The 18,829-nt window shown below is 51.2% G+C and overlaps 1 protein-coding gene and 1 long non-coding RNA gene across 23 annotated transcripts in view; one reads left to right on the top strand and one right to left on the bottom strand.

Moving 5' to 3' along the window:
* The window catches only part of RBFOX1 (RNA binding fox-1 homolog 1), a 2,117,065-nt gene that overhangs the window by 1,877,762 nt on the left and 220,474 nt on the right, over window positions 1–18,829 (bottom strand). The window lies entirely within an intron of this gene.
* On the top strand, window positions 9,006–10,174 carry LOC311586568. The gene is made up of 2 exons (XR_014775580.1): window positions 9,006–9,180; window positions 9,854–10,174. It is a non-coding gene; the product is annotated as an uncharacterized lncRNA (long non-coding RNA).

The raw sequence follows: 18,829 nt of genomic DNA, 5'->3' as shown, positions 1-18,829 counted from the left end.
AGCACGCCAGACGTACTTGCCCAGGGACAGTAAAGATAAGAATCATAATAAGAAAAAAGCCTGAGACACCATTCTACTGTCCCCTGTGTGTGATCTGAGGAAGACGCCCTCCTAAACCTGGAAAGCAGAAGTGGGGTGCAGGGCCCAGAGCATTCTGCAGGAGAGTGGGGGCAGTATAAGGGATAGACTCTGTGTTTATCTAGGGTTCCACTGTCTGATGCTGGCTGTAGACAAGGCTGTATCTCATGGGTGTGGGGGGTAAAATAAGGATGAGGCAGGGACTTGAACATGAACACGTGCAAGGAAGCAACCGAGTGTGAAGGGCTCTGCTGATCTAACCAGTGAACATGGAACCCAGCTGCAGGGACATGGAACCCAGCTGCAGGGACATGGAACCCAGCTGCAGGGACATGGAGCCCAGGTGCAGGGACATGGAACCCAGCTGCAGGGACATGGAACCCAGGTGCAGGGACATGGAGCCCAGGTGCAGGGACATGGAACCCAGGTGCAGGGACATGGAACACAGCTGCAGGAACATGGAACCCAACTGCAGGGACATGGAACCCAGGTGCAGGGACATGGAACCCAGCTGCAGGGACATGGAACCCAGGTGCAGGGACATGGAACCCAGCTGCAGGGACATGAAACCCAGGTACAGGAACATGGAGCCCAGGTGCAGGGACATGGAGCCCAGGTGCAGGGACATGGAACCCAGTTGCAGGGACATGGAGCCCAGGTGGAGGGACATGGAACCCAGGTGCAGGGACATGGAACCCAGGTACAGGGACATGACCCTAGTGTGGTTCCAGTAGACAACAGACACCTCCCACAAAACTATAGCAAGAGCCATCTGTGGATCTGGGCCTGATATCATGGGGTCCTTACCCTCTAGAAATGAAAATTGCCTCTTGGAGAAGGCCCAGTCATTAGGCGAGCTCGAGGCAAACATAAAAGACTTGAATTAGATTCCCTAGAACCCATGAGGCCAGACATGGTGGTATGTCCATGTAATCCCAGAGCTGGAGAGGCAGGGACAGGCAGGTCCCTAGGCTGAACTGCTCGGTGAGTTCTAGGAATCTGAGAGACCCTGTCTCAAAGAGAGGAATAAAAAGGAATAAATGATGCTTGAGGTTGACCTCTGGCCTCTATGCACCGTCATGTTATTATGCACCCCTGTGTACGCACATACCCACAAACACATACACTCTTGGGAAAGGATGGGATGTCTCCCCGCCATCTTTAGACTGGCAACCTAGACTGTCTAACACCATGGATACACAGGCAGGTGGGAGAGGCAAAGGTCAGGTGACACTGGAACCCACACATGGAAACGTGTTTTTTCACTCTCTTGTAATGAAGCCATCAGGGTTATGCCAGGCTAGACACTCACAGCTTCATAGCTGCGCAGGCACCACGGGCCTGGGAGGATCCACCCTGCACTGCGGTGCAGCCACCTGAAGGAGACCGACCATTGCCAGCTCATGATGGGTTTTCTTTCTCGGGACCTCAGTCCCCCTACCCCAGCTTCTGGCAAAATGCAAACAAGGCCACCTCTCCCTCAGCCTGCAGGCCTTCCTGTGCTATGGGAAAGAGACAGCAATGTCACAGTGACCTGGCCTTAAGGACCCCCTGACGTCATTTAGAGCCCCTCCCTCACACTCTGAGCTCCCGCGTTCTGGCTGGCTTCTCACAGTTCTCTACGAAGGCTCCCATGATCGGGATGCAGGGCCTTTGCACATGCCCAACCCTCTGTGTGACTTCAGCACTCAGCTCATGTGCTCCCTATGCCAGAGGCTCACATGATCACATCATATGAGACAGGTTCCAATGTAACATAAGTCTTTTCCCAGAGCCACCGTCCACCACATGGAACGCATGTGTAAAGAAACATGGAGATCCATTTATGTCTACTTCCTGCTCTGAAGAGAAGGCTCCAGGAGGGGGCGCCAATGAGCATTATGGGTCGCAGGACCACCTTCAGCAGACACACAGGATATCTAGTGGGTACCTGACATCAGATGGATGCATGCAGGCATGCTTGGATCACATACTAAGTGCCTGATATCAAATGGATGGATGCAGAGATGCACAGATGCATAGATTCATGGATGGATAAATATATGCCTGCTTGGATCATATGGTAGGTGCCTGATATCAGGTGCATGGAGACATCGATTCAAGGATGGCTAAATGCCTGACTGCATGAACGGATTGGCTAAATGCATAGCAGTGTGGGCTGGCTGGCTGCACGGATGGATGAGCCATTAGGGTTTATTGACAGTGTTTATTAAACTGACCATTTGTATCAGTTAAATGAAGTTGAACACACCGGGATACAGTACAAAAGGGCATCTCAGAGTGAAAGGGTGATGATGTGAGTGTCACAAGCAGAAACGCAGGCTGTGCAGGCTGGGAGGCCGGCCACCCACATGGGCACCCACTCATCTTTAAAATACCTCGGCACTGAGATGGGCTGGGCCTACAGTGAGATGCGGAAGGGGGCGTCGGGAACTGCAAAGCAAGCTGGGAGAACAGAGTCGGGAGGAGCATGGCCTGTCCTCCCTTGTAAGGAAGAGAAGGAATCCTGGGAACCCATCCTGACAACGGTCCAGGTGAGAGGGTGACTTCTCAGCAAGACTTGGGGGTGAGCTCCCGGCCGTAGGAGAAGCTGGGCAGGAAAGTGGGTGGACAGGAGAAAAGGGTTGCAAATGGGGTGGGTCACATGACCGTGGGAGAGCACAGCATGTGGGGGTCTGATGGGAATCCAACACCCACCATGTGCCCACACCACAGAACATGAGTTGAGTTGGTACCAAGCTGAGGAGACAGGCAGAGGTGAAGTGCCCAGTGGGTGATATCACGGAGTCTGGCTCACTCACATCCCATGAGTGCTCAGTCACACGGTCAGAAACATCAGCAGCTACCAGTTGTTTCAAGACATCTAGAACAAAGCCACGTGCCAAGATCCGCCCCCCCCCATCCTGTCCCGTGCAGTCACAAGACAGAAGTGGCCCGCCTCACTGCAGCTCCACCCCTGCTCACCAACCTGTGTCTGGTCCCCTACCTGCCCTTTTCCTTCACTCCCCTGACTGCAGTTTCCTCAGCTTCCACAAATGAGAGAGGCCGTGCAGCATTTGTCATTTGGGTGCCTGGCTTGGGTGGGGAAATTCCCCTATGGCCCTGAAGAACAAAACTTAAAGATGGAACTTTGAAGCCACCTCAAAAGAACAAAAAGAATGCTGCCTTCTGTGCACTGTAAGGCAACGTGGGAAGGCAAACAGTGCTCAGAGGACCTTTTAGCAACTCCTGTGCCTGATTTGGCACCAACTTATTACACAGAGTGGGACAGGCTCATTAGCTGAGAAGACACAGGCCTATACACGTGGCCGTGAAGACACGAAAGCCATCCACTTTCACACAAACCTTCCCAAAAGCCCAGCCTGTGGCCACATCAATACTGGCACCAGCTGTTGATAAGGACAAAGGAGGAAAAAGAACAGATAGAACTCTACCCTCCCAGTGGTGGGGAGGGACAGTGACTACCACGTAAGTGAAGCCTGTCTATGTCTCACATTGTTGTATAAGAAGCAAAGCAGAGAGCTCGCCTGGGCAACACGGTGGAGCTGGCCCTGATGACAAAGGCACAGGCGAGCCAGCCCTCGGGGTATGAGAGCAGGCTGTTAGTCCAGCCCCTTGCAGGCTGCAGTACTTGGGAGAGTGGGCCCTGCCCCCTTAACAGAGCAGCACAGTTGAGCTGGCCATGGAGATGTGGGTATGCATGAGCTGGTCCCAAGGGCACGAGAGCAGGAGAGCGGTCCCTTCCTGCTGCTGATGGTGGCACTGGCACTGGGTGGCCTAGCCAGAGCCCTGCTGGAGAGCTCACCCTGGTGGTGCAGATGCAGGAGAGCCGGTCTGCTTACCAGATCAGCTACCATCCAAGCCCGGATCTAGGGCTCTGAGCTGGCCCACCCCAAAATCTATAACATCTGCAAATGATTGGGATGCCACTCCTGCTGATCCAAAGCCAGGGTCTCCATGGCACAGGGCAACAACAGGAAAACCGGACTCCAAATGAGGGTACAATATTGATGGTGTCACGGAAGCCAGAGCCCTCAAGCCAGACTAACGGCTCAATGTAATGAACATTTGCAAGTGAAGATGTGCAGACAGAGGGTCGTACTGTGGGACACACTGTGACACACTACAGCTTCCACCAGGAGGTATTTTCCTGTGGGGTTTTGTTATTGTTTGTGTGTGTGTGTGTGTGTGTGTGTGTGTGTGTGTGTGTGTGTGTGTTTTATTTAGGGGGCAGGGTTTCAAGGGTAAAGGACAGATATGAGGGGAAGGGGAGGTGATCGAGACTGGGGTGCATGTTGTGAAAACTCACAAAGAATCAATAAAAGGTTTAAAAAAAAACACAGCAGAGGGAGGAAGCAGGCAGGAGGATGGGCTTGGACATCGGGAGAGAGTCATTTAGGAAGCTTTGTGGAGGAGACGTGCGAGTCAGAAAGAAGCCTAGAGTGTAGCCTGTGGAGAAGTGCTCACCTCACGGAAATGAGTGTGGTCCCCAGAACCCATGCAGAAAGCTGGATGTGGTGACACATGCTAGAGCCCATCACAGGGACACTAGAGACAAGTAGATGCCTGGGACTCTCTGGCCAGCTGGTCCAGCCTACTTGATGGGTTTCGGGCCAAGGGGAGAGACCCATCTCCTAAGACAGTAGACAGTGCGTGAGGGGGCCAAGGGGAGAGACCCATCTCCTAAGGCAGTAGACAGTGCCTGAGGGGGCCAAGGGGAGAGACGCATCTCCTAAGGCAGTAGACAGTGCCTGAGGGGGCCAAGGGGAGAGACCCATCTCCTAAGGCAGTAGACAGTGCCTGAGGAAGACCACTTGAGGTTCTCCTCTGGCCTTCACATACATGTGAGCAGGGGTGTACCTGCACATACCTGAACATGAGCACACACACACACAGACATACAAAGACAGCAAGCCAGGGACTAATCACACTGGTGTCTCTCTCTCTCTCTCTCTCTCTCTCTCTCTCTCTCTCTCTCTCTCTCTCTCTCTCTCTCATACTCCTGGTACAGTGCTGCACACAAAGCAGATGAAGATGAGACCAGGATAGCCATCTTGAGAAACAGCATTCCTGACCAAGGGAACAGCATGTGCAAAGGTCCTGAGACTGAGGCCATGAAAAATAACTGAGTTAGAAAGAACCTTATCCTCAGGACTGACTGGCACTGGGAGCTTAAGTGTGGGACCCTGAGGGTGAGGGTCACCCTAAGCCACATCCTTCACACTCTAACAGTGTGATGGTGGCCAGTATTCTAGGTCACTCTGTCTTCTGTGTCCCCATGAGAGAAACAGGAAGTCCTGGAATCCAGCTTCCTCTCTGTCCCTAGAGGGCTGACTCCCCCCACCCCTAGGGTGAGGGGTCCTGAGCGCTACCATACATTCACTTCTGCCTTCCATCCCAAATGACCGAAACCAGGAGTTCCTCAGCGCATTTGCTGGCAATGGGGTAGCCTCACAGTACAGCAGATGCTCACAATGAAAATGCAGTTTTTCCTTTCAGGAAAGCGAGCTCCCATGTCCCGACCCAGGCCCTGAGCATCCCACTTTCAATGGGCGCTGTGTCAGGAATGATGGGCCAGTAGCTCCCTCCCCCATCCCACCTGTCATTCTGGTCCTTAGAGAAACCATTACGAAAACCACGGGCTCCCGAGCAGGACATGTTTGCTCCCTTCTCTTCCCTGCGCTGCTCTTGATTAAAGGCCTGATGTGATATTTGTAGTTACCAAACGTCAATATTTGGCCTGGATTTGTGAGATTGAGATGGAGTGAGGAAGAACTCTGCCTGTGTCTGAAAGGGGGTGGGGGGGGGGAGTTCTGATCGGACAGATCGCGTTCCTGGTTTAGGGGAGCTGAGGGCAAAACTGGGCCCCAGTAGGCTCCATGACGCTGGAGGCAGAGCACGGGACCCTCTCTGCATTTCTTCAAGAAAGCTGCTTTTGCCAGATGGGAGGAGACAGGGAAGGCCCCAACCCTTAGGATTGGCTGGGCCAGTAGCCCTTGCCTTATAACAATAGTAATGGTTAGTGAGAAGATATAGACTCTGGGGGCCTTGCTCCTGATACAGCCCACGTGTGTTAGATTAAATTGGTAGGCAGTCTTACTCATCAGCTGCTCTGGTAAGGAGAAAGTGGCACAGAGAGGTCTAGCCGCTGGCACAGGATCACACAGCCAGAAAGCAGCTGGGCTCGAGTCGGTGATGTTCTGGGTCCCAGGACAGCAGTGGTGCCTGTCACCACCACAGGTGATCCCCTGCCTCACAGATCCCAAGGCGCACTGTGGTCAGGTAAGCGTCACAGTCCTGAAGAAAAGTTTTGATTCACTGAACCATTCCTGTGACCTTGACCTGAAGAGCCTAGCAGGACCAACTGCAGACAAGCAGCAAAAACCACCCTGGCCACGAAAGGGTGATAATCACTCTAACTCTCCCCCAGTGGCACATGTGTGGAGCACTTGGTGCCCTGGGGGCGGTGCTGCTCTGGAAGCCTGTGGACCATTTAGGAGGTGGAGTCTTTAGTAGAGAGAGGAACTTGAGGGTTTGGTGGGGTTTTTTTGTTTGTTCGTTTTTGGTTTCGTTTTTAGGGGTTTTTTGTTTTGTTTTGTTTTGTTTTGTTTGTTTTTTGCGTATGAATTTATGCTGTCCTTTAGGCATCTTGCCGTCTCTGTTTTTGGCAGGTAGCTTCCGGAGCTGGGTGTAGGGAGTCTGAGGATAGATTCACCCATTTTCCAGAGTTGCATGGAGTGAGTCTGGGGATAGATTCACCTGTTTTCTCACAATTTCCCTAGGCCAGAAGCTCTGATGCTTCACTGGTCTGGATGGCAGGAGGCTAGCCCTGTAGTTTGGGTCTCTCACAGACAGCGATTCCCAGCTCCCCTGTATTGTGGGTCCTGTAATCATCCTCGGTCTCTGAATGTGTATTGGGTCAGGCCAAAGTGTCCACAGCCTTCTGGGTCCCCCTTGTAGTACTCCAGAGACTGAAACAGGTCAGGTGGAGGGGGTCTAATGGCCACTCTACTCCCTGTCTCCCCAAGATTTCCTTAGTCCTGGAGCTTTGATGCTTCGCTGGTCTGTGGTTCCCGGTAGCTTTTCGGGACCCAAACTGCTCACAGAGTCCAGGATAGTGTCATGGGTCCCAAACCGCACACACACTTAGTCCAGTTTGCGTCTCTGGATCCAAACAGGTCTCTGGGCCTAATCCATGCACTTAGTCCAGTTAGCACTGAGTCCAACCAGGGTCTCAGGCCCAAACCGCACACTGAGCTCGCCAGGTTCAGCTAGAGTCTCTGGGCCCAATCTGCAAAGCTCAGCCAGAGTCTCAGGGCCGGGACCACGTGCCAAGCTTGGCTAGGTTCTCTGGGCCGAAACTGCCTTCTGAGTTCAGCTAGGTTCTCTGGACCCAAATTGCCCCCCAAGTTCAGCCAGGGACTCTGGGCCCAAACCACATGCCAAACTCAGCTAGAGTCTCTGGGCCCAAACTGCCCGCCAAGTCCAACTAGGTTCTCTGGGCCCAAACCGCACGCCAAGCTCTGCTAGGGTCTCAGGGGCCAAACTGCACTTCCAATTTGGGTCTCAGGGCACGAGTGGTGTGCCGAGTTGAGCTTGGGTCATGGGGCCCGAACCACGCGCTGAGTTCAGCTAGGGTTCCAGGGCCCAAATCTCGCATAGAGTCCTCTCTCCTGCAGCAATTCCCACCGGTTGCCATGCCAATCGCCTCTGCTGAAGGGTTCCCAGCTGCAAACTTCAGCTGCCGCCGCTCTGGTCCAAGAAAATCCGCACTCCTCCCATGTGCAAGGATATGCAGGTTTTCTGTATTTTGGTCCTTTCTAACTGTGAAGTACTCCTGCCGTAGTGGGGTGGGGAGCTTGGTTTTCCTGGTTAAGAATTGCATGCAGTTCCCTGAATCATTTACTGGAGCTTCTAAACACGGTCCACACTGCTCGCCACCATCTTGGACCTTGCCTTGTTTTGTTTTTAAAGTCCTGCCCCCATTACCTGTTCTTTCCCTGTGAACCATGTGGTCAGCTGCCCCTCACGCAGCCATCCCCTTCCTGCCGTGATGGAGGGACCCCCTTGAAATCTGAAACAAAATAAACTTGCATTGCTTTTTGGCAAGTATTTTGCCTCCAGCAAAGAGACAAATTACACAGCCTCGCCTAGCTCCCACAGCCACATATTGGAGGCCTTGTTTCCCAGCAGGTGGCGTTTCAGAAATTTGCCGAGCTGTTAATAGGGAGAGCCTGCCTGGCTGGAGGAAGTCGACCACAAAGAGTGGGTTTGAGTTAGAAGAGCTAAGCCAGGCCCTATTTCAGTCTGCTCTCCACTTCCCACCCGCTACCCTGAGAACACCTCTTTCCTGCTTTCATGGCACACCCACCATGGGGGAAACTCCTCTGAAACAATGAACTAACTAAATGTTGGCGCCCATAAGTTGTTTTTGTCAGGGAGTTAGCTTAGTCACAGACCCCACAAGTCATGAGTAAATCACTGGAGGGGGTAATGCAATCATTCAACTAATTGTCACTCCTGCTGCTAAGGAGACCAGTGAGGCCTGTGGGAATTGGAGAAGTCGCCAGGAAAGAGTGGTGAGGGGAAGGAGAGCAAATCTTATTTAAAGCAGGGACTCATTTGCACGAAGCCTACGAGGTGACTCAGCCTCTGTTGGTATCTGCACTGGAAAGGGAGTTGCTCAGACAGGGGTTACAGGAAGGGAAAAAGACTCCTTTAGAGCCTAGTGTTGATTGTCACAAAAACCTGTCAGTCTGAGTGTGTCTCACTGGGCAGAGACATGCTCGGAGGTTCCGGGAGATCGCTAAATAGGTTTACCCTTTTATCAAGGCAGGAGGCGAGACAGATGGCAAGGATGGCCACCGGGCCAGCGGACCAGAGCTGGCAAGGCTGAGAAGGCAGGAGCCACCTAGCCCCTCCTCCCCACCAGCCTGGCTTGCTTTAATCAGAACCATGGGGACAAAATCATGTGTGGCATTTGAAGGGACAGAATTGAAGCTGCCGGGTCTCCAAGCCTCCAGTATCAGCTTTGTCCTTCTGCTCCTAATGCCTTTATCTCCTCAGTACAGCGGTGCTCAGCAAAGCTGAAGGCTCTGAGAGGTGTGTTAGTGATGAGACGCACAGCATGTCCAGAAGCCGGGTGTGGGGGGGGGGGGAGGTATCCAAGCAGTAACCCTACCACACTGTCATTTCCCAAGAGGGACATGGATTCCTCCAGTCCCTCGGGCTCCTAAGCCAAGTCCAAGGAAGATCTCTCTGAAGTGCCCTGGTACTCCATTGCTATACTAATCTGAGCAGAAACCACAGCTCCATCCCCACTGGCCAGCTCCAGGATGGTCTGACCTCTGATATCAAGGCTACCAACCCCTCCACCCCCACCCCCGAGGCTTGCTTCCAGCAGTGCCCCCTTGTTCTTATAGGTCCCCCCTCTTCCAGGGAGCCTTCCCTCACAGGCTACATGTGCTCTCAGTAAGGATTATCTTTCTGCCTCCGCTGAGGAGCAAGCTGGCTGTGCCAGCAATGAGGCTTTTTACATTCACTGCTGTCCTCTGAGGAAGGGCCCCAGGTCTTCCTCATCAGAACATCCGGGTAATAATGACAGAGCTCACAGAGGGAAAGGAGACAGATATGAGAAGAGGGGCGGATGAATGACAGAGGCAGGGGAGATGGGACAGGGCTTCGATGGCTTGTAGGGGCAAAATTAATGCCATATACTATATGCAATTTATATTCTGCATTTAATACCATCTTCCGTATGATAACTTGTCTCCAGGTGACTTCACTTCTTCCTGCGTTCCGGGAATGACCACGCACTGCCGTAAGCTAGACCTGCTAGCGGTTTCCAGAAACTCTGCTGGAGCAATTAGCTGAGATAAAACAAGTTCCCTGGAGTCTCAGTCTCCACCCAACCTGCCTAAGGAACTGTGAAGTTTCCACAGCCTCACCTATCTCTCCCCTCCAGGAACTGCGACCAAAATCTGCCCAGCCTAAGAATATAAAAACCCTAAAATCCTTCTGTCCAGGGTCGCCTGACTCCTGTGTGCAGGTGGGCCCCAGCGCGCTGGAACAATAAAGCCTCTTGCTTCTGCATCGACCCAGTCTCCATCTCTCTCATTTGTTGCTTCCCAGTATAGGCTCTCCCGATCAGAGTCTTATAGGCTGAGGTCAGTACAGCCCTAGGGATTAAGTAGACTCTTGGACCAGCCTTTTCTATTATGGGGGCCTTGAAGTTCTGATTGTCATAGTTAAAGGACAAGTTTGCATCAACAGGTAACCTAAGCATAGTCTGCAGCCAGGGGGAGGGCACGTGGAGCATGGATGACCAGAACCGACTGGAGACAAGCCTGCAGAGCCACAGCATGGGGGCCAAGCTGGGACACGGAAGAGCTTGCGTGCAGCAAGTCCCCTTGGCCATTGTGCCCACTAGAGTCTAAGTGCCCTGTAGGGCCGCCCCCTAACAACACAGGCTGGTGTGTTAGACAGACTCACCTGAGGGTCAAGGGAAGAGGAGCTGAGCTTTACTGGCTTTGGATGAGAAGAGAGCAAGGTGCCAAGGAAGCTAGAAATGGGAGGGCAGTGATGTGTGGGGATATCCAGGAAGAAAGGCAGTGGGGGGAATAGCTGCGCAATAGCTTGTGCTGACTGCTTGGTTTCATTGAGACACTGGGAGTGGGGACTCTGGTGCCTCCCTCCCTTCCTGAATCCAAGATTCATATCACTGATCAACCATGTTCCTCCCTTCTGCTGAGTACAGATAGGTCCTCTGTATGCCTTGTCCAGGAGTGGGCACAAGTGCCCTTTGACTGGCATCTATAAACAAACAGCCACCAGTTTCTCCTTCTCAGGACAGGTGATATAAGAGACCTGAGAGTCGGTTCAGAAGCTGACTGAAGCACCATGGTAAAAGCTGGAACACCATGGAAGCCAGGACACCAATTTTTCTCCTGAACTGTGTTGCCTCTTCCTGTGTGGAGTGGGGCACAAGCCTGACTGCCAGCGTTTGTGGCAGTTACAAGCCAGAGTGGAAATGCCAGGCCCACCTGCCTCCTGAGAGAACCTGGCTCTTCCCCCAGCCTCCAAGAATCTAGCATCCAGCCTCAGTTGCCACCCTGTCCCTGCAGAAACAGGCTGGGTGCGTGGGCACAGGCGCACCCACAGGAAGGAGAGCGTTGCCTGCATCCCTCTGAATGACACAAATCAGTTTTGCTAAATTCCAAAAGGTGGCAGCATTCCATTAAATATTCATTTGCTGCTGATGCTGCAGCAGGGGGCCTCCTGGCCAAAGAAACCAGGCAGGAAGAGTTCCAGAAGAAAAAGAGGGAAGGCAGCAATATCAGGAAGAGTAGGAGGGGGTCTGCCTTCAGGGAGAAAAAAGAACTGTACATCTGGTCCCAATGGAGGGAGAAGGCTGTGTACATCTCGTGTCCCTGTGGGCATGAATGCCAGAGTGGCCCCAAGCTCACACTGTGCGTGGTCCTTTTCGTTGGTGCAAGGGTAGGACTGAGGATACCACAGCCTGTAGTCATGGCAACAAAATAAACAGAGCAACCGCTTTAGCTAGGTCTAAGGTAACTGTGATGGAGAGGTAGCTGACACTCTCCTGACATCCCAGCCACTTACTCCATCTTCCCCTAGGTCACCCTTGGGCTTGGGTTGGTCCTACTGTGTGCAGGAGGCAGAAGGCTCACTCCTCCACATTGGAACTCTTCAGTTCAGAAAACTTCTCCACAGGGGCTCCTTTTTCCAGCCATGCACTCACGCTGGGGTGGGAAGTTTTAGTTACACAGCAGCTTCTGAGTCCCTCATGTTCCCGTTCATGGTTTGAACGTGACACATCCTCACAGGCTCCTGTGTTTGCGTACTTGGGACTCAAATGAAGGTACTGTCTTGGAACCTTATGGAGCCTGTAGAAGGTGGGGCCTCAGTGGAAGAAGTGGGTCACTGGTTTTTATAACCCAGCCCCACTTCCTGCCTGCTCTCTGTTTCCTGACTTCAGCCTCACATTTCTGCCACCATGCCTTCCTCAGCACAGACTGTAACCCCTCCAACTGTAAGCCTTCCCTGCCTCCAGATCCTTCTGGTCAAGCATTTCACCACAGTAATGAGTAATTAATACACAGAATCCTTCTTTGATCTGTGGGTCATGCATGTGGGGTGAATAAGTGTTTCTTTACGTGCCCCAAGGAAAAGTCACACAGCACAAAGGCACAGGACACAAGCCATCCTCAGGGTGTCTAAGGGAATGAGTGAGGCAAGCATGTGAGGCTGAGAACTACTTCCGGCATGCCGAGTCACACTGGCTGCCACCCCCTCCCTATTCCCAGTGCAGGTGAGACACACCTGCTCTACCTGCAGGATGCAGGGCCAACAGAAGGAGCTGTAGTCAGAGAGGGTGGGGCTGTGTGGAACCGGTAGAGAGATTGCCAAGGCTTCTGGCAACCTGCCTCTTGGGGCGGACAAGGACTGAAGATCCACCACACGACCACAGCCTGGTCACATAGTCCTCGTGCCCATTCCTTCAGAGGGTGCCAACACTAACAGGACAACCGAGAGCAAACTTCCATGCCCTGTCAGCTGGTCTCAGAGGCCTCCTTACCCGTCCAGGGCAGCTGCTTTGTTTAATGAAAGGTGCCATCAGTATTGTTACGACTGCTGTGACTAAGGAAAATAACCACCCACTGTGAAAATAAAAAAGAAAGCAAGAAAAAAACAATAACAAAGAAGTCCAAAGAAAAATGCGCAAACCTCCTATTGAGCTGAGCGTCCCATCTGCCTTGCTGATGTCTCCCCTCAGCATTTGGAGCGAGCAGGAATCTATGAATATAATTGCATGCAAATGGAACCATGTGATAGATTCTGTATTTCTCCCTCAACAATATGTCACAAGCATCTTTCCAAGCCAATAAAACATAAATCCTCACCAGAGAACCCTGGTGGCAGCTTGGAATCAGTGTTTATGGATGCACACAATTTGCTTAAACAATGCCTTATTGACGGATATGGGAGGTTCGTGTTTTTATTCAAAGCATTTTTGCTGCTGCCTCATCTATCCGGTAAATACACATATGCGTCTCCTCACACACTCACTGCCCTCCCCCAGCGTACGGATACCTGGACCTTCCTAGACTCCCATCTGCAAGCTGTGGGATTTCAGAGACTGTGGGACAAATGGTGAGTGGGTCAAGGAGTGAGCACGCTTTACATGTGGAAATCCATGGGGGCAAATGTCCTGCTACAAACGGCTGGCCCAATGGACGCTGTCCGCAACCAAGGTTGCAAAGAGCATGCCCTTTCACCCACTCAGTGGTATTCCCACCAGGCTAAAGATAGCTCTGTGGAGACCGGGGCTGGGAAAGAAGAACCAGGTGAGGAACCAGAGTCCGTCACCGTAGGAATCTCAGCAAAGCCCTCACCCCACAGCTCACCGGAGGAACCAGAGGGTCTGTGATACCCTCCCTTCCCACAGAGAACGTGTGTCAGCCTTGTTTAGTGGTGTCTTGGGCTCCAATACTCATCACATGCATGGCTGAAATGGCTGAGTGCTCTTGTAAACACTGGGAAGATGAAGACTCTTTGACCTCAGATAGCTGACTCATGTCAACAGCTCATGGCGAAGTCACTGGAGAATTTCTAAAATGTCTATGACGCAAAGCTGCCCAGAGGCAGCAGCCCGGTGTTCACTTTTAGTGCAGTATTCGTTGACTGCCAAGCAGGCTGGCGTTGGGTGATGTCATCCGACTGTGGGGGGTCAGGTCTGTGTTCCCAGTTGGGATAAGCTAGGGGAGGCTGTGATCTTTGATGGTCATGACTATGAACCCTATCTTCTCCTGACAATGTCTACAACTTAAGCTGGTTTCATCAAAACCCTGGCCCTGTCACAGCTCAGGGCTCCCCCCTCACAAGTGTCCATAATGCTGAGGTGCTTACCAGTAATTGTCAATTTCACAGGATCTAGATTCACCCAGGAAGCAAGCTGCTGGGCACCTCTGTGAGCTTCTACATTGGTAAACTAAGTAGGGAAGACCCACCGTCCCAAATATGAGTGGCACCACCCCAGAGTCCTGGAACGTACAAAAGAGAGAAGTGGACTGAGCATGGGTGCTCGTCTCTCTCTGGTCCTGACTACAGATTCAGTTATACCAGCTGCCTCTACGGTCCTGTCACCACGCAGTAGCCCCTCAAATTATGAGCCAGTGCAAACTCTTCCTCGTTTAAGTTGCTTCTTTTTGGGGTCACGGCAGTAAGAAACTAACTGGCGGGTTTCCCCCGCTCACACAGAGGGCACAGAATCAGCAGCTGCCATGTAGGGTCGCTGAGGAGGCACCAGGGGCACAGACGGGACACACCCGTGCAGCCACAGAGTAGGACAGGAAAGTCACATCTCAATGCCCGTGTCTGCCTCTTAGCTGTCATAAGAGAATAGGGTTCACTGTAAAAAAAAATGTAGCTTTAGGGGGACAGACTGGCGCTAAGGAGCAGTCTCTACAGATTGAAGTTGGAACCAACTGGGACACAACAAGTAAGCTAGAGAAGTGTGTGAAATATGACAGCCCAGATCTACAGGTGACTTCAGCCAGGGCTTCCCCAAGGCAGTCACTTCCTCTTTTCCATTCTCCACCAAATCCAGATTGCTGTTGTTCTCACGCCATGTTTAACTCAACTTACTTCTGGAATTAGCTATGCCCTTGCCAAGGAAAGCACATATGGCCATCCTAAGTGAAAAATCAGGGTAGCTTATAAACAGAGAACATAGTCACAAGCTAAACAGATAGTGGTGACAGAAAGCCATTGTGCCCATGAAATGGAGGCCATGGTCTCCAGGAGTCCAGACGGACCTGCCATTGCATCACTGAGCAGCACCCAGGGGCTTCTGCAGAGGAGAGGGCAAAAATGACAGGGCAGGAGGCTCAAGGCCACTGTCCCCACAGACAGTCCTCAGAGGTGGCACGGGAATTTACCTCCGGCTTTGTTCACAGCCACATGACCAAGAGACCACCCCCACCCCAAGTCCAGAGCCATAATGCACTCTGACTTAGCCTTCAGAGAACATCCCCGCCTTCTCATTTCAACCAATGACAGGAGCATCTGTCACATTTCTGACTGCCAGCCAGGCCTCATATCAGCAATGGCCCCTTTACCAACCAATGCTCCCCAGGCCTGCTGGCCAGTTGGCCCCAGTCCTCCGTGGCCAGCTATACTGGGCTTTCCACTCCCAGAGGCAGAGGTGTGACCTGGACAATTCCTGAGGGCAACTGCAGGAGGGCTTGGAAACCCCACACCCTTCAAACCCTCTTACATCTCCAGCAAAAAAAAAATCTATTTCACATTTAAAACGTCCTGCTGACTGCTGAGTGGGAGCAAAGAGCATGAGAAGGGAGTGAAACGAGCTTTAAGCTCTGATCCATCTGGCAAGCGCAGCTACTTACAGAGACTTGTGAGCTCCTCTTGGCATGAGGGAGGGGGTCAGGGCTGCTGTGCCGAGTCCTGGTAGAACAAAACCACAGAAAGAACGGAGGAACCAGGCTGTGGAAAACTCTAATATGGAGCAGCGTGACTTAATAGTAGAATGACAGACTGTCCCCATGGTTGCCCTCTATGTCCCCACCAGTCCACCCGGAGTCCAGGCCTGTGTGACTCACTACAGAGGCCACTAGACATGGGACCAGTCTGCAGCAAAATGTGCGTTCTTTAAATCACTCTGAGTTTTGAAGGCAGCACTAAGAGAAACATAATAAAACATCTCATCAATATTAATATCTCATTAATATTTCTCTATCAATTACATTAGAATAATTTTAATAATATATAAAATATAACACTGCTTAAAACATAAATATATTATGAGTATAGAAATTTAAATTTATGATTACAATTAATTTCATGTTTCTTTTTCCTTTTTAATGTGTCTACCAGAAAAAAATTTAACTTGTAGCTATGATCCTCCTAGGTTCTCTATCAGGCAGCGGATCTAGATTCCTCTTGCAGTGTAGACTCCCTCTTAGTCTGGGGTAGGGATCACTGGCCAACTGTCTTTTAATGGGGTGGAGTCAACAAACCATCAGCCTGCCCAGCACCAGCCCGTGAGTACAGAGCACCCGCAGTGCTGTGGGTCACCTGCAGTATTGTGTGCTAAGTGCTCTCACTACAGAGCACCCATAGTGCTGTTAAACCTCTCTGCATGGTTCACCTGTAAGTGCTATGTCCCACGTGCTCGCCTCATGGAACACCAGAAGTGCTGGGTACCAAGTGCTGTCTGCACAGCAGAGCTGTGTTTAGTGCATTCTGAACAGAACATCTACAGTGCTGTGTGCAGAGCTAGCTGTCAGGCTGGCCTCTAACTCACAGTGATCCTCCTGCCTCTGCCTTCCTGAGTGCTGAGATTAAAGGTGTGTGCCACCATGCCTGTCACAAAGTGCAACTCTATATGTGTGTTCATGTGAGAGACAGACAGTCCTGGAGACCAAAACTCAGACAGAGGCACACAGGCAGGGAAGTGACACACATTCCCTCCTACCCACCGCGCAGCCTCTGCATTCTGAGATGGCCGCCTCTGTGAATGGTTTTGTACACACCAAGGGTTACTACACTGCTGGTCACTTCCTGTTCCCATTTTGTTTTCTGTAGTAGATGTTGGTCGTGGAAGATCTGGTGACAGAATCAAAATCATATGTGGCCCTTCTGCCCCTCTCTGCTCCCAAAATCACTGGCACAATCACCTGATAGTCCTGGCACCAAACACCCTGTGTTTTTACTCTGTGTGTATTCACCTGTATGTTTACTTGTATGTGTGTGTTTGTGTGTGTCTGTGTGTGTGTGCACACGTGTGCGCGCGAGTGCTCACTTGTGTGCTCTCTTGTATCTGTGCTTGGATATGTGTTTACTTGTGTGGGTTCACCTGTGTATTCACTTGTATGTGTGTTCAACTGTATGTTCACCTGTGTGTGGGTGCTTATTTGTATGTGTGCTCACTTGTATGTGCCCTCCTGTGTGTTCACTTGTATGTGTGCTCACCTGTGTGTTCACTTGTGCATTCACTTGTACATGTGCTCAGCTGTGTGTTCAGGTGTGCACACTCACCTGTATGTTCACTTGTATGTGTGCTCAGCTATGTGTTCACCTGTGTTTTCACTTGTATGTGTGCTCAGCTATGTGTTCACCTGTGTATGCTCACCTGTGTGTTCACATGTGTTCACTTGTGTGTGTGCTCAGCTGTGTGTTCACCTGTGTTTTCACTTGTATGTGTGTTCAGCTCTGTGTTCATCTGTGTGTTCACTTGTGTATGTTCACCTGTATGTTCACTTGTGTGTGTGCTTACCTGTGTGTTCACCTATGTGCTCAGTTGTGTGTTTGCCCAGCTGTGTGTTCACCTGTGTGTGTGCTCACCTGTGTGTTCACTTGTGCATTCACTTGTGTGTGTGCTCACCTGTGTGTTCATTCGTATGTGTGCTCAGCTGTGTATTAACCTGTGTGTGTTCACTTGTGTGTGCTCACCTGTGTGTTCACTTGTATATGTTCACCTGTGTGTTCACTTGTATGTGTGCTCAGCTCAGCTGTGTGTTTACTTATATGTTCAGTTGTGTGTGTGCTCACCTGTGTGTTCACTTGTGTGTGTGCTCACCTGTGTGTTCACCTGTGTGTTCACTTGTATGTGTGCTCAATTGTGTATTAACCTTTGTGTGTTCACCTGTGTGTTCACTTGTGTATGTGCTCAGCTGTGTATTAACCTTTGTGTGTTCACCTGTGTGTTCACTTGTGTGTGTGCTCAGCTGTGTGTTCACTTGTATATGTGCTCAGCTGTGTATTAACCTTTTTGTGTTCATTTGTGTGTGCTCACCTGTGCATTCACTTGTGTGTGCTTGCCTCTGTGTTCACTTGTGTGTGTGCTCACCTGTGTATCCACCTGTGTGTGTTTACTTGTGTATGCTCACCTGTGTGTTCACTTGTGTGTGTGCTCAGCTGTGTGTTCACTTGTTTGTGTGCTCACCTGTGTGTTCACTTGTATGCGTGCTCAGCTGTGTATTAACCTTTGTGTGTTCATTTGTGTGTGCTCACCTGTGCATTCACTTGTGTGTGCTTGCCTGTGTGTTCACTTGTATGTTCACTTGTGTGTGTGCTCAGCTGTGTATTCACCTGTGTGTGTTTACTTGTGTATGCTCCCCTGTGTGTTCACTTGTGTGCACTCACCTGTCTGTTCATTTGTGTATGTGTTCAGCTGTGTGGTCACATGTGTATATGCTTACTTGTGTGTGTGCTCAGCTATGTGTTCACTTGTGTGTATGCTCATCTGTGTATTCACTTGTATGTGTGCTCAGCTGTGTGTTCACCTGTGTGTGTTCACTTGTGTATGTGCTCACTTGTGTGTGTGCTCAGCTGTGTGTTAACTTGTGTGTATGCTCATCTGTGTATTCACTTGTATGTGTGCTCAGCTGTGTGTTCACCTGTGTGTGTTCACTTGTGTATGTGCTCACTTGTGTGTTCACTTGTATGTGTGTGCAGCTCTGTGTTTGTTCACCTGTGTGTGTCCACTTGTGTGGGTGTGTTCACAGGTATGTTCACTTGTATGTTCAGCATTGAGACAATGTCCTCTGCATATGGTAATCTGCAGGGAAAAAAACAGTCCACGGCCCAGGAAAGTTCCGTGATCAGTGAGCAAAAGCCACGAATCATGGTGGAGTGCTGGGAGATAGTGTGCCTTGGTGATGGCATAAGGCAAAATCTCCTGACCAAGGGGAGAATTGTGGGGACCAGG

This window comes from Acomys minous (genome assembly GCF_964271855.1).
Source record: "Acomys minous genome assembly, chromosome: 16".
NCBI lineage: Eukaryota > Metazoa > Chordata > Mammalia > Rodentia > Muridae > Acomys > Acomys minous.
The sequence above is the reverse complement of the archived record's forward strand: the minus strand, read 5'-3'. Positions and strand labels throughout refer to the sequence as shown.